At 46.3% G+C, this 13,243-nt stretch overlaps 1 protein-coding gene across 2 annotated transcripts in view; it reads right to left on the reverse strand.

Moving 5' to 3' along the window:
- Window positions 1-13,243, reverse strand: part of LOC137858507 (uncharacterized) — a 100,447-nt gene that overhangs the window by 45,571 nt on the left and 41,633 nt on the right. For both annotated transcript variants that reach the window (XR_011097793.1, XR_011097792.1), the window contains one exon: window positions 4,380-4,453. The gene's annotated coding sequence lies outside the window, so the exon portion shown is untranslated. The remainder of the gene's footprint in view (window positions 1-4,379; window positions 4,454-13,243) is intronic.

Raw genomic sequence — 13,243 nt, forward strand, 5'->3', positions numbered from 1 at the left:
CTGCAGCTACTCCGGGCAGTCTCTGGCCAGCAGCAGAAGGACCACCCGGATCTGCCACCCACCGCCCACCTCTGATGCACAGTCCTGGTCCGATTTTCTCCTGAAAGCCCTAAAAGCTGGGCAAGGAGGTGAAAAGGGATGTTATGAGCACATCACCTCTGCAGAACAGCAGAAGCCAAACCTTCCTTTCAAAGCCACCAGAGTTCTCAGTGAAAGAACCAATGTAAAAAAAAAAAAAAATTAAGTATTTTAAGGGTTCAGGAATATTCCATGCTAAGAGAAGGCAGCATGTCCCCAAATTGATTAAAAGCCTCCTCGTTCTCTTTCACAGTGCTTGGAGCCCCCAGGACTGGCACTGAGACCGTAACCACAGCAATCTGCTCTGCCACACGGGTCCCCGTGACACTGAGCCATCAGGAGGATGAAGCAGTTAATGGAAAACAAGCTCAGCGCAGAGACTGGCGGCACTGGTTGCAGTGCACAATGCCACCACTGGCCATTCAAAGCCATTTCTTCCTCTGCTTCTAAAAACTGCAATGTATCTTCAATTTTAAAACCTTCTGTTCCCACTGGAGGGAAAGGCTTTAAAAATAACCTTTTGTTGAGAAAACCTGAAAGCTGTCACCATGACTGGCAACCTCTCAAACAAAGAAGCATTCCCCATGCCAGGCACAGTGCTGCTTATGTAGCTCTGCACCCCACCTTGACACTCTCAACCTACCTGGAAACAGGCTGACTAGCAGCAGTGGGAGCCACCCAAATCCACTTCCACGTTCTTGGGAAGAAACTAGCACATGGGCTATACGGGGAGAGACGTGCTCAGCTCGCCAAAAAGAATGCTCACAGTTATGTTATGAGGATGGAGACCCGACCCCATACAAAAACGGATGCTGTGGTTATTCTGAATGCAACAGAAAGTGGATTCTGCTGTTTTGTGGTGCAACTTAACCACTTAACCTCAGTTCCTTATTTCGCTATCCCTCCATGATCTCAGTCACAAGAGGCAGCCAGAGACACACAGGCTATGTTCTCTCAAGCTATCCAGCCAGCCACTGTAAGGGGTCTCAGGGATAACACTGGGGATAACACCCTCAGGATATAAGGTGGGGGCTCCAGCCCTTGCCCAGTTTGCTGTGCTCCACCACCGCGTGCGTCTGCGTGACCCTGGGAGTGCGGCGATGGGGCCGGCTGGACGCTCCTGCAGATGGAGCAATGACTGAAACTCCCAAGTGAGTGAGGAGGGTCCTGGGCTGGTTGCTGCCACCTGGCCTAGTGAAGGTGAAGCCACGTTGTGCACCCCTCTGAGACATAAAGAGCTGGAGTTTCCAGTCTTGTTTTTCCTCCCGTTATTTGGCATAGCTGATCAGAGCAAGGGTATCTCGAGGTACCCAAAGTCCCCACTGAGGGCTGCCTTGCAGACGCGCGTCCCTCTGGGTAGCTGAGGAGGGCTGGAGGGAGATGGGGCTGCTGGGCAGCACTGAGCCACAGCCAGGGCACACGAAGCAGAGCAGCACAGTGGCACTACGCGTCTCCCCAGCCAACAGCTCACTGCAGACACAGGTACATGAAGCAAACGTCCCCAAAGCTGTTCCTGAGATGTTCGGCTAAACCCTGCCAAGGGGTCCAGACAATACCACAGCCCAACAGGAACATTACAGGGAATAGCATGCACAGGGTGGGAAGTGTGAGGCTGAACAGAGAGCAGAGGTGAGGCAGCATCACCCAGAGACCCAGTGATATTCTGGGACTTCCATGTCAGGACATTTTTTGACACACACACACATACAAGTGAGATACAAAGCTAATTAGACATGCAACAGGGCTCTGCTGTAGCAAGACTATAGCTAACAGGCTTGTGTGGGATGTGATTCCTGATGTAGCATTTTGGATTCAGGGCAGGCAACACGGGCAGAGTACATTTATCTAAGGGCTTCCAGGGGCTGTAAACATCAGCTTTATCTTTAAGAAGGAAGACAGCGAGATTTAAATTTTTAACTTGTCTTAGGAAAAACCTGACAGCAGCTCTACAGCGTAAATCGTCCTCTGCCAAGCATGTGCTTGGGGTGGGAAGGGGACCAGGCAAAACCCAGCACATTTTGCTGCTTCAGGAGGACCCTGAGACACAATTCAGCATTAAGCCATCTGACATCTCCCGTGTTCTAAAAGCATGACCCAGCCCACTGGGATTTATCCAGTGGCAAACACAACATCCTAAAGAAAAGTGCATGAACAACTCGATCTGCTCTTGCAAGCTGAACTAACTAGTAGCCGTGGCTTCACTTTGTGCAGGGCAGAAAGGTGGCCAGCGCTGTGCAAAACGAAACACTGATACCACAGCAAACACAGACTGGGACTTGTCTCCTCCCCCAGCCTCCTACAGGGCTACGCCACACCACTCAGGACATACAAAATTGTCATCACCAACCACCCTTTGATGTTTCCATAAATGAGCTCATTTGCACGTCACCTCACCTTAAGGCATTCCATGGGGGTTTCTCAGCTTGTTGGTTAAACGCAGGCAGAGCGGGGCCACGCAGTCCCTCAGGCTGCTCATGGGTGCTGAGTTCTTTCACAGCTCCTTGAGTGTTAAGCCCGGACAGGTGGTGACAATCAAAGTAACCCATTCCTCATGGTTTCACAGCTGAGCAAAGGCACTTTCTCAACACCAGGATTCACTGCCCAGCCCAGGAGCCCCTGGTTCATGCTGCAAGAGCTGTGATTCCCCCCATGCTGACAGGAGGAATAAAGGTGAATTTGAAAAGCTAGGGAACAACCTCTTGTGCCACATTATTTGTTTTATAGAGTGGAGATTTCACTCCTTGCAAATTTGAAAGCCATTTAGCTGAAAGGGACAAATCTGTAGCTATAAGTTCCAGCTAGATATTGTATCATAGTAGCAATAATGAAGTTCTGAATTACTTGTTATGGCAATTGTACAAGTTGAATGCATTGTGCTTCAATGGATGGGCCAACAAACACTGAAACCACTCCTAAGGAACCCATGAGAAGTAAGAAAGTAAAGAAAGGCGATCTCTACAGCAGTCAAAGCACTTCACATTTCCAAATGGGTCCACACTGCACATTACAAACAATTTTCAGGGCTCAACAACAAGTAAACCCTTACTGATTTAAGCACCGATATTACTGATTGCAAGGCAGCAATACCTACAAGGGGAATCTTAATTTCCTAAAACTTAATGGCTTTCTTAAGCCATTTTTACAAAGCTTTAAGTTGGCACTTCTAGGTCATAGGGATGAACATGAGCGATTACTGCAGCTGAGCCTTTTGTCTTACAGGAAGGAAGGTAGCTAATTACCAATAGTTGTGTAAGTCCTGACAGAACAGCAGCGGCTGGTTTCCTCATTCCACTTCTAGGTCAATTCTAGAAGACCACACATTCAAACCAACACAAGCGAAATGCTGGTGAAGCTGAGGGAGTAAATCACAGCAGTGGGAGATCAAGCTATAAAGGGGATTTCTTTTCCTCCACAGAGACCATTAGCTATATCATGTTAGTCACCAGCCTAAGCCATCAATTCACCTTCATCATATTAGCCACAAGCATCTGTCAACAGCTGAGCGCAGACAGCTCTTGCAGTGAACACACCGCAAGGTAATGGAGAGAGAAGTGCTCATAATTCAAAAGGCAAGTTCAGTGTGTGCTTCTCTAGTTGAAAGGGTGTGGAAATTTTCCTCTTCATTGTGGCCCTGCAAATTCCAATTGATCTGAAACCAACTTGCATTTTCTAAATGCTGCTGCTGCGTTTGAACTTCAGTGAAAAATCCATTTGCTAGAAATGAAGGTTGCCAATTAAAATCGGTCTGTTTATGTTGCTTTGGGGAGCCGAGGGGGAGAGAGAGAAAGAAAGGAAAAGCCAAATAATTCATTAAGTGATCTATATTGTGCCACTACGGTTAGCAATTATAATTATCCTAATAAGACTTTCCCGCTTATATAAGCCCTTCCATTCAGGGATCTCAAAACACTTTGCAACCATTAATGATGTTAGCTTCATAACATTCCTGACCTCATTTACAGGGGAGGGAATTGAGGAAAAGAGAGAAAACAGCACCATTTTCTGTAACAGATAGCATTCATTTTGTAACTGCCTGTGAAGTTTATACCTGAAACTAAATCACACTTAAAAATCAGGGTCAGTTTTGAGTTCTTGTGCTGGTAGTCCTTGACTCACAGTTTGAGTGCGAAAAAAAAAAAAAAAAGGAAAACGCTAGCGAGAATTGTGTGAGCAGGGGAGGCTATCTGCGAATCTTCTGCAAAGAGCCTTAGGTCACTCAGATTTGTCACCCATGAAATGTGGCAAACTCATACAGAGAGCTTCTACTTCAGGCCCTTGCACAAAACCATCCCTTTTCCTACCTCAAACAGCACTGATGTGTGGGACAGGCGTTCTCAGCATCCATTCCTCCAAATCCTTGATTTTGGCTCCTTCTCTGAAAGGAAAAATGACATAGAAGTAACATGAAATCCTGGGAAAAGAAAAACCAAACTGGAATAAATAGTTGAACACATTGCACTGTAAGTACCTAGGAGAAAGAAAGACTTGGGTAGCAGCCACCATGGGTTTCTAAAGAACAAATTGTGTCAAAACAATGTAATTTCTTCCTGTGAGAGGGTGATAGGTTTTGTAGATAGAAGAACAGCAGCAGATGTCATATATCCTAACTTTAGACGCTGTTTTTTAAAGCATTCTCATAGCTGAATTAAGGAAGCTAGGGAGTTTCACACTGCTGAAGAATGCAAAAGTGGTTGGGAAGCAGTACATGGAAAGCTGTTACCAGTGTTTCACTGACGAAACAGCGGGATGGACCTGTGCTCCACAGGGAGCTGCCCTGGGTCTAAGACTATTCAACACTTCCACTAATGATCTGGATGATAAAACAGAGTGTGCTTATTAAGTCTGCAGATGATGCCAATCGAGGAAGAGCAACACATCCTTTGGAGAACAGACCTGGAATTGAAAATGATTTAACAAATGAGAGCTCTAGTCCCAAACACCAGAATGCTCTTTAACAGGAATGAGGGTTTGTTTTGCCTGTGAGGTACATGACGCAATCCTTCTGCTCTCGCCAGCAGGGTGAAAACACTGGCTGAAGCACCAGATTTGGGCTCTGCATTTCTAGCAAATAGGATGCCACCTGGGAGCGCCGAACAAGATTAAGAGGTCCAGGAAAAAATACAGGAAAAAAAAAAAAGATTTGTTTTTTTCCTTTTTCCTTTCCTTCAGAGGAAAGAACTGCTAGAATCTGAACATCTTACCCTAAAAGGGGAAAACAAGGGCAGGATGCATTAACAGCCTTCAGGTATGGCAAAATGCCTGTTTTCTACTGTGATGGATGGGACAAGGCCTTTCAGAGCAGGGCTGAGAATGGACAGGAGAGGCTCTGGCACTGGACTAACACGGTAACTACTGACTCAGGAACCAGTCCCCCCTGGGCTCCCCAGGGAGAGCCCACATTTTGCTGTGTGGGTGGGAGCTGAAAGGAGAAACCAAGGAACAAAGACCAGGGAAAGGAGTTCGTTGTTTAATGCCAGAGAGCCATAATGTGCCATATTTGCTAACTGCTGTTTAAAAAAACATTGAAAACAGTTGCCAGGCACATCACAGGAAGCCAGATGCCCATTGAGGGCAGTGGGGACAGCGACACAAAGCAGCCATGAAACACAAAAACAGCTGCCCAGTCAGTTTGGGAAGCTCCAGAAAGAGCTGCTGTGATCCAGCAGGGACCACTTGAAAGCTGCTGCACTCATTTGTGCTGTGGTTCAGGAGAAACTGAGGCAGGGCATGGCTTGGCCCTTCCATCACCATTCATCTGAGGTCTCTAAACAGCCTACAAAAATGCGCTTCTTTCAGCAGCTTCAACTTAAACATTGAGCTTGCTGGGGTTGTCCAAAACTCATCTTCTACAAAAAGAAAAGAATTGTAGACCACTCATGAATCCGTTGGAGAGAAGACTGATCCCATAAATTCTCCTTTGCGTTGCTCTTCACCCAGTAATATCCTTTTAAAAATGAAATTAACTTTCTTGCTCATATCATTGAAATTCCCTTCACAACCTGATAGCCAAATAATGTTAATACTAATTTTAATTCTGAAAAGCATACAAAAAGGGGAAATTTTCTCATTATTAATGGAAGAAAAAACCTATTTAGCATATCTAAATGAAAAGTTTAAGATCTATAACCCGTACAATAGCAATCATGAAAAAGCTACAAGATGGAATTATTCTCTCAGGGCTTTTATCAAGGTGGTTATCGTAAGTTAAATGTGAAATCCACCCAGAAATCACTCAGAGAATTCAGTATTCACACACTTCTCCACTGTAAATAATCCCCCATGCAATACTAAAAGTTCTCTGTTTATGACTCCATAATTCAGGTTGTGTCAGCAATTAGCACTGGAAGTTATCGCACTCTGCTGCATTTTTTAAGAGGTAGAGGAAGCTGGGTACTGCGGGCAGCCAGACCACTGCCTCATTTACCCGTGAGGCTGGCAAGGAGGCCAGCAAGTGCCTCCCAGACTGACGGACAGCAGGACAGCACGATGTGGACCTTTCACGTTCCCTCTTATCACCTCCTCAGCCCCAGCAGGTCCCCACTGACCGCCAATGAAATGAAGGCACGAAGCTTCCCACAGGGAAAACACCGCTGCACACGTCGGGGCAATTAGGATAAGACTTCCCCATGGAAGTTGAAAGGCGGCAAAGCCTGTCCCACAGTAACACCTTTGTCAGAGGGTGGTGGGGAGCATCAGGCATTTTATGGCTCCTAGTTCAGAAGTTCTTGTAATTAGGCATTACGATGCCTTTTTCATTGTGGAGCAGCCATTTTAATTACTCCTAACCCTCACCGGGGGGAACTACTGCTGTGCAGAAAGCAAATGGGCCTTCTCTTGCCTCGTATCCACGATGGCAGAAGATGTTAAAAATACACAGTGGTATTTATCTGCTGGTCTACAAGTAAGGTGCCACACAGAAGGTCCAGCGAGCTCAAGGGTGCAAAATATCCTCCTGCATACACACACACACACATATATATATACATATATATAGCTCTTGCAACCCTGGCTTGCACTCTAGTAACTCAGTACCTTCAGAGGCAGCATGCTGCCTGAGAGAGGACAGGAGCAAATCTTCTTTCCCTGCCTGTCCCTGCCTCTCACTCATCTCATTTTCCCTTTGTTTCCGGATACTTGGATATGATCTAAATTGGATATGATCTAAAATTTGTCTGACCCCTCCATGCCCAACACGAAGCTGTACTTCCTAAGAGATGTCTTTGCAGGTGATCTATTTGTGTCCAATTTGGGCCCAAATTTCAATCTAGCTGACCATTTTCGAATTGTGGAAATGGAGAAAAAGCACTTTATGCTTTTTCATGTGAAAGATGAGCCTCCCCAAAGATGAGTTTGAGGCACTGAGAGTGAAGCCAGGCATAAAACTCAGTAAATATGAATATCTGAATAGGAACAGGCTTGAGTACTGCCACCAAAGGCGGTACCATATGCAGGGACCATCCTTTGACGTTTGTTAATTGCATTAGCAGACAACACGAGTGTAGCAGGAGACAGGCACTGATACCCTCGGACTGGTTTGTGGGGAGCTAGCAAGACAGAACAGCTGTAAGGTTCAGCTTGGCTCTGTGGGTCAGACTGAAGCTGTTCCAATCATTTAATGCCATACATTTACCAAAGAAACCACAAGAGTGAAAAATGGAAGAGAGAATAAGTTGGGCAGATAACACATCTATTATCTACTTCCAAAAAGTGCAGAAGTCTGACACCAGAAGTCTGCATTAAATAAATATGTTTCCATATTCATTAAGACAACTGCTATTTTCATTGCACTAATGAGGTGAATTCATTACTACTGCACAGCGTCTCTGTATGTTCCCATGAACTGATTTTAGGAAATTGTAACTGAATTAGAGATAACAGGCAAATGAAATCCCCAAACAAGCTATGACAATCCTGTCTGGAGTAGACCCTGACATCCTTGTTTAGGGTTTATTTTGGATGACACGAGTTTAAATTCTGTCTCCAGCCATGTTTGTGGTTGTCATTAATTCAACCTGCAGGGCCAGAGGTGGCTGAAGCCAATGGAAACAAGGGTTTGGGTGGAATTCAGCCAGGTAAACACGGGCTGCATAAACAACTTTAAAGCTGTATAGCCTGTTGTCTTGGGAGACATAAACGTTGGTAAGAAAGCCACAACTGAAACCTAAAATCTTAACCAAATCTTGCTGGTCTCTAACCAACCATCCTGGGGGAACATTTCAGACACCAGCAATTCCGTAACCTAGCACACAAAGACATAAAAAGGTCCAGTGGGCAGGGGATGATGCCACATAAATTCAGGCCTCATTAAGCATTATCTTCCTTTAATAGTGAGGAGTAATTAAGCATTGAAAAAATTGGACTAGGGACTTGATACAATCACCTGATGTCTTTAAAACTAGGTGGGGCATCTGCCTGTTAAAAGCTCCGTGGTATCTCAGAAAACGTTATCAGCTCAACACAGGAATGAGCACAGGACAAAATGCTACGTGCTGCTTTGTCCTCCAGGTCACTCTAAAGCCACAGGGCACCACTGGTATGAGCTGTCTTTTCTGACGCTGCATGAGGTCCTTCCATTCTCCTGCAACTGGTCCTCCTCTAGCAGCAGATGAAGTGTGCTGAAGATTTATTTCAAAGGTCTCAGGTTTTCTGAAGGCACACAAGCCATCCCCATTACATATTCGCAGCTGATTTTGCAAACCACGAGGGCAGATCCTCAGCTATAATATATCGGTGCAGTTCCACTGAAGTAAGTGGAGTTTGATCAGCTGTCATGAGATGAAAAATCTCAGTCCCTTATCTCAGGCACCTATGTAATTCCCAGTTTTCCCACATTATTCACTTAAATCTCCCCTTGATTTCCAGCTAAGACTAATAGCTGTGTACAGACATCTCTCTCTCCCTCCCTCAGCATCTTCGGTGCTGTGTCCTGGACTTCCTCTAGCATTTCCTTGATAATTCTGTTTATCCAAATTTTGCCGTGTGTACACCTTGTTTTCAGCATGTTTTGTCAGTACTTAAAGGAAATAATCAAGCCTAGTGCTAATCAGCAAATAAATAGACTTAGTGGGGTTATGGCAACAGGATAAACAGGATTAGCACTTCAGGGGGACAAAACGAATACAGATGGGCACTCAACGGGCAGGTTTCGCCATCAAGCCAAGAGTGCCGTGCTAAGTAGGGACAGGGGAGCTCTTAAGGCTTTTGTTTCTAGCCAGAGATCTTTAGGAAACTACAACACTACATTGTGGAAGCTGCGTGTTTATAAATATTTACACAGCCAGTGAATTCATTAGGAGTGATGATAATATTGCTTCAAGATCTTACATGTATTTGCCTTTGCTCAAGGGCTGTAACCATTGTCTAAAGCATGCATTACGGTAACGTGCAGCGCGCTCACTGCATGCAGCCAAGTGAGCACGGAGCAATTCAGGTTGGAAGGGGCCTCCGGAGGTCTCTGGTCAAACCTCTGCTTGGAGCAGGGCTAACTTCAGACCGGGACCTGACTGCTCAGCACCTCCTCTGGACGAGTACTCAAAATCTGCGATGGAAGTCACAGCAGGTAGGGGAACTGGGACCAACAGGTACGACAACCTGCTCCCTTGCCTAACCACTCCTGCTGTGAGCAGCTTTCTCACTGACCCAACACGAATTGCTCTTGCTGCAACCTGTGCCTGCTGCCTCTTGTCTTGTTGTAGTGGGTTTACGTGGCAAGGTTTTCGTAGCAGGGAGCCATAGGGGTGTTTTCTGTGAGAAGGATCTAGAAGCTGCCCCATGTTTGATAAGGGCCCTACTGTTTACCAGAGCCAAGCCAATAAGCGATGTTGTTTTGCACCTCTGTGAGAGCATATTCAAGACAGGGGAAAAAAACTGCGCCACACAGCAGATGGGAGAGTGAGAGGAGTGAGGAACAGCCTTGCAGGTGCCAAGGTCAGTGCAGAAGGAGGGGGAGAGGTGCTCCAGGCGCCGGAGCAGAAGTCCCCTGCGGCCTGTGGTGAGGACCATGGTGAAGCAGGATGTCCCCCTGCAGCCCATGGAGTACCACGGTGGAGCAGGGTTCCATGCTGCAGCCCATGGAGAAGACCACGGTGGAGCAGGTGGCCCTGCACCGACGGAGGCTGCCGCCTGTGGAAGACCCCTGCCAGAGCAGATTCCGGGCCGGACCTGTAGCCCGTGGAGAGGAGACCACGCAGGAGCAGGTGATCTGGCAGGAGCTGCTGCCTGTGGGGGAGCCAGGTTGGAGCAGTTTTCTCCTGAGGGCTGGACCCCGTGGTACGGACCCATATCTGGAGCAGTTCTGGAAGAGCTGCTGCCTGTGGGAAGCCCACGTTGGATCAGTTCATCAAGGACTGTATCCCGTGGGTGGGACCCCACAGCACAGGGGACGAGAGTGACCGAGAAGGAGCAGCAGAGAAGAAGTGCTGTAGACTGACCATAACCCCCATTCCACCGTTCTCCTGCGCCACTCGGGGGGAGGAGGTGGAAGAGGGTGGATGGGGGGGAGAAGGTGCTTTTGGTTTCTTTCCTTTGTTTCTCACTTTGTTTCTCAACCTTTGAGCCCTTTTCATCATATTTTCTCCCCGTTCCTCTTTGAGGAGGGGGAGCGAGAGAGCGACTGTGGTGGAGCTCGGCTGCCCACTCAAGCGGAACCACGACACTTGTCACCGTGCATGCCTAGTAAGGGTCTGGCACCTCCACTTCTGTAACCGCCCTCCCTCAGCAGCAGCAATCTGCAACTAGTTGATCCTGTCCCTAAACCCTTCTTCCCTCCAGGCTGAACAAACCCACCCCTCCAACTTCCCTGCCAGCTGTGCTCCAGCCTCCAAACACCTTCACAGTCCTCCACTGGACTTGCTCCAGCTTGGCAACAGCTCTCTTGTGATCTCCAAACCAGACATCCCCATACGGACCAATTTCTGATGGTGTTTCTCAAGGATGGCTGAAACATCAAATACCCAAACACGTGGGTGAGACACCTCATGATCTTTCATTGTCAAACCCAAAACTCACCAACTCGACCCAACAAAAGGTGAGAAATTCAAATAATTCTCTGCCAGTCCTAATTAATTGCCGTCTACATTTTCAAACCCTATGACCCATCTTTCTACCTGCCTAAGAGAGGAAATTTGCCACATGCTAAAGGATTTAAGATACAGAATTTACGGGCTCATTTGGGAATGTGCTCTTTGAGAAGCGTGTCCCAAAGCCATGCGTTGCCTTTATGACTACCGCACACAAAATGAATACAGATTTCACCTATTCCATATTGGAATACAGAGGTTGGGATAGGATAGGGTAGGTACTAGAAAATAATACATCTTTCCTTGAGCAGGAGAAGGGCTTAAGCAAAAGCAAAATTAGGTTCAAAGAATGAATTAACCCTTCCACTAAGAACAGGATTCCTTTTGCCACAGAAGAGGAGAAGGGTTGTTTACCCAAAGGATCCAGTGGGATTCTTCTGTTATGTGCCAGGTATCTGAACCAATTCAGAGGCATTTTGTTGCTTCACAGCACCAGCACAGGCAAGTGGGACTCTATTGCCACATCTTCACCCAGAACCAAAGGGGAGGATCCCCTGGCAGAAGTGCTCTCCTCTTTAACTTCTCAACCGTTCCAGGAATGTGAAAGGAGCACTTAATTGGAAGAAAACGTGAGGCACTAAGGGACTCTTTTAACTAATGGTAAAAGGTAGAACAAGGATCTGGAGTTTGAAACACCTATTTCAAACTGTAAAGAAACACATCTTTAGAACTTACAAGATTTACCATAAGAAATGCCTGGGGTAAGCAGTGAGTGGTCTTTCTGTTTTTTAACGTTTTCCAATTAATGACCAGCATCTTCTTGCAAAATACATGGGAGCACAACACGGAGCACATTATAGAGCTGCACCCTTCCTATAGCCTATTTTTTAATTACAGAGAAAGGATCCACTCCTACTTCTACCCCAATGTTCTCCAAGTTGACAGCCTCACTGACAGCAGGAGGAAAAGCAGAAGGAATATCCTTACACCTGTAGACTTCCATATGGAAACTAAAACAACCAGCAGAAATGCTAAAGTGAGAACATTTCTTCACACTTCGTGGGAAAGAGAGGGAAAGGGAAAGAGAAAATAAGCACTTCTGGTGCACTAAGTGATCATTTATCTTTGTTTCTTAGTAGCCTTTGTGAATGCAATTGCTGTACTGAACTTGGCACACTGCCTGTAATATTTGAGGACTTTGCTGCCTTAGCAAAGTGTCTCTCCTGAATTCATTCCATTCACAGGTTGTTGCCGAACAAAGGAGTCTGTCCTTTTTTATTGTTGTCATCTAAGGAAGTTCACAAGATAATAGGTGCAGAGCCCTTAGCCTTTGAAACAAGCTTTTGTAAATAACTTCTACCCTCCACTTGGGAAATACTGTAACTGCAACACATTTTGATACTGCCATAAAGGCATTTGCATCTAATTTTTAAATTAAAATAAAAAAAAATCCTTTGGCTTACTGTCTTTGCTTGATGCCCTAATAAAATCTGAAATCTTAATGCAAGCACTGGTGCTGAAATCACCATGTCAAGGCACAGCTAATGAAGGCTCTCTTCACACTAAGGAGGAAAAAAAAAATGGACTTTCTTTCCCTTCTCCACTACATACATAATTGAGGGCACAGTATTTAGTGATAATACAGTCAAACCTGTGAGCCTGATCTCCCTCTGCTTCCTGTGCTGCTGGCTGCCACAAGTAACTGAATCTATTTCTTACCCTTATTATACTTCTAAAGCTCAGCTCACCCATATCACAAGAACCACGTGGAGAAAGGCTTCAGCTGTGCCTCCCTGTCCCATGTGGCACGAAGGGGCTGACCACATCTCAGCTTGGAGAAATCCCATTCCCTGCATGGCCACCCTTGATGACAGAGCAGTTCCTCTGCACTGGTGACAGAACAGCTTCCCCTCCTGTCACCCCATTGTCCTTCCCATTTGTGGCTTTTCCCAGCTGTTCTCTGGGAGATGGTTTCTCATGACGGGAGCAGCACTGAGAGAAAATGGCCGGTTTATATCATTCAAAGAGCTGCAAGCACAGCCTCCGTTCTCAGCTGGCACTATCTGCTGTGATGGAAGTCAAGAGAGCAGCCATTGTTACCATCAGCTGGGCTCTCGCTAATGTCCAAATTCCTCTCCTTTACCCAA

This window comes from Anas acuta, chromosome 6, assembly GCF_963932015.1.
Source record: "Anas acuta chromosome 6, bAnaAcu1.1, whole genome shotgun sequence".
In the NCBI taxonomy this organism is placed as follows: Eukaryota; Metazoa; Chordata; class Aves; order Anseriformes; family Anatidae; genus Anas; species Anas acuta.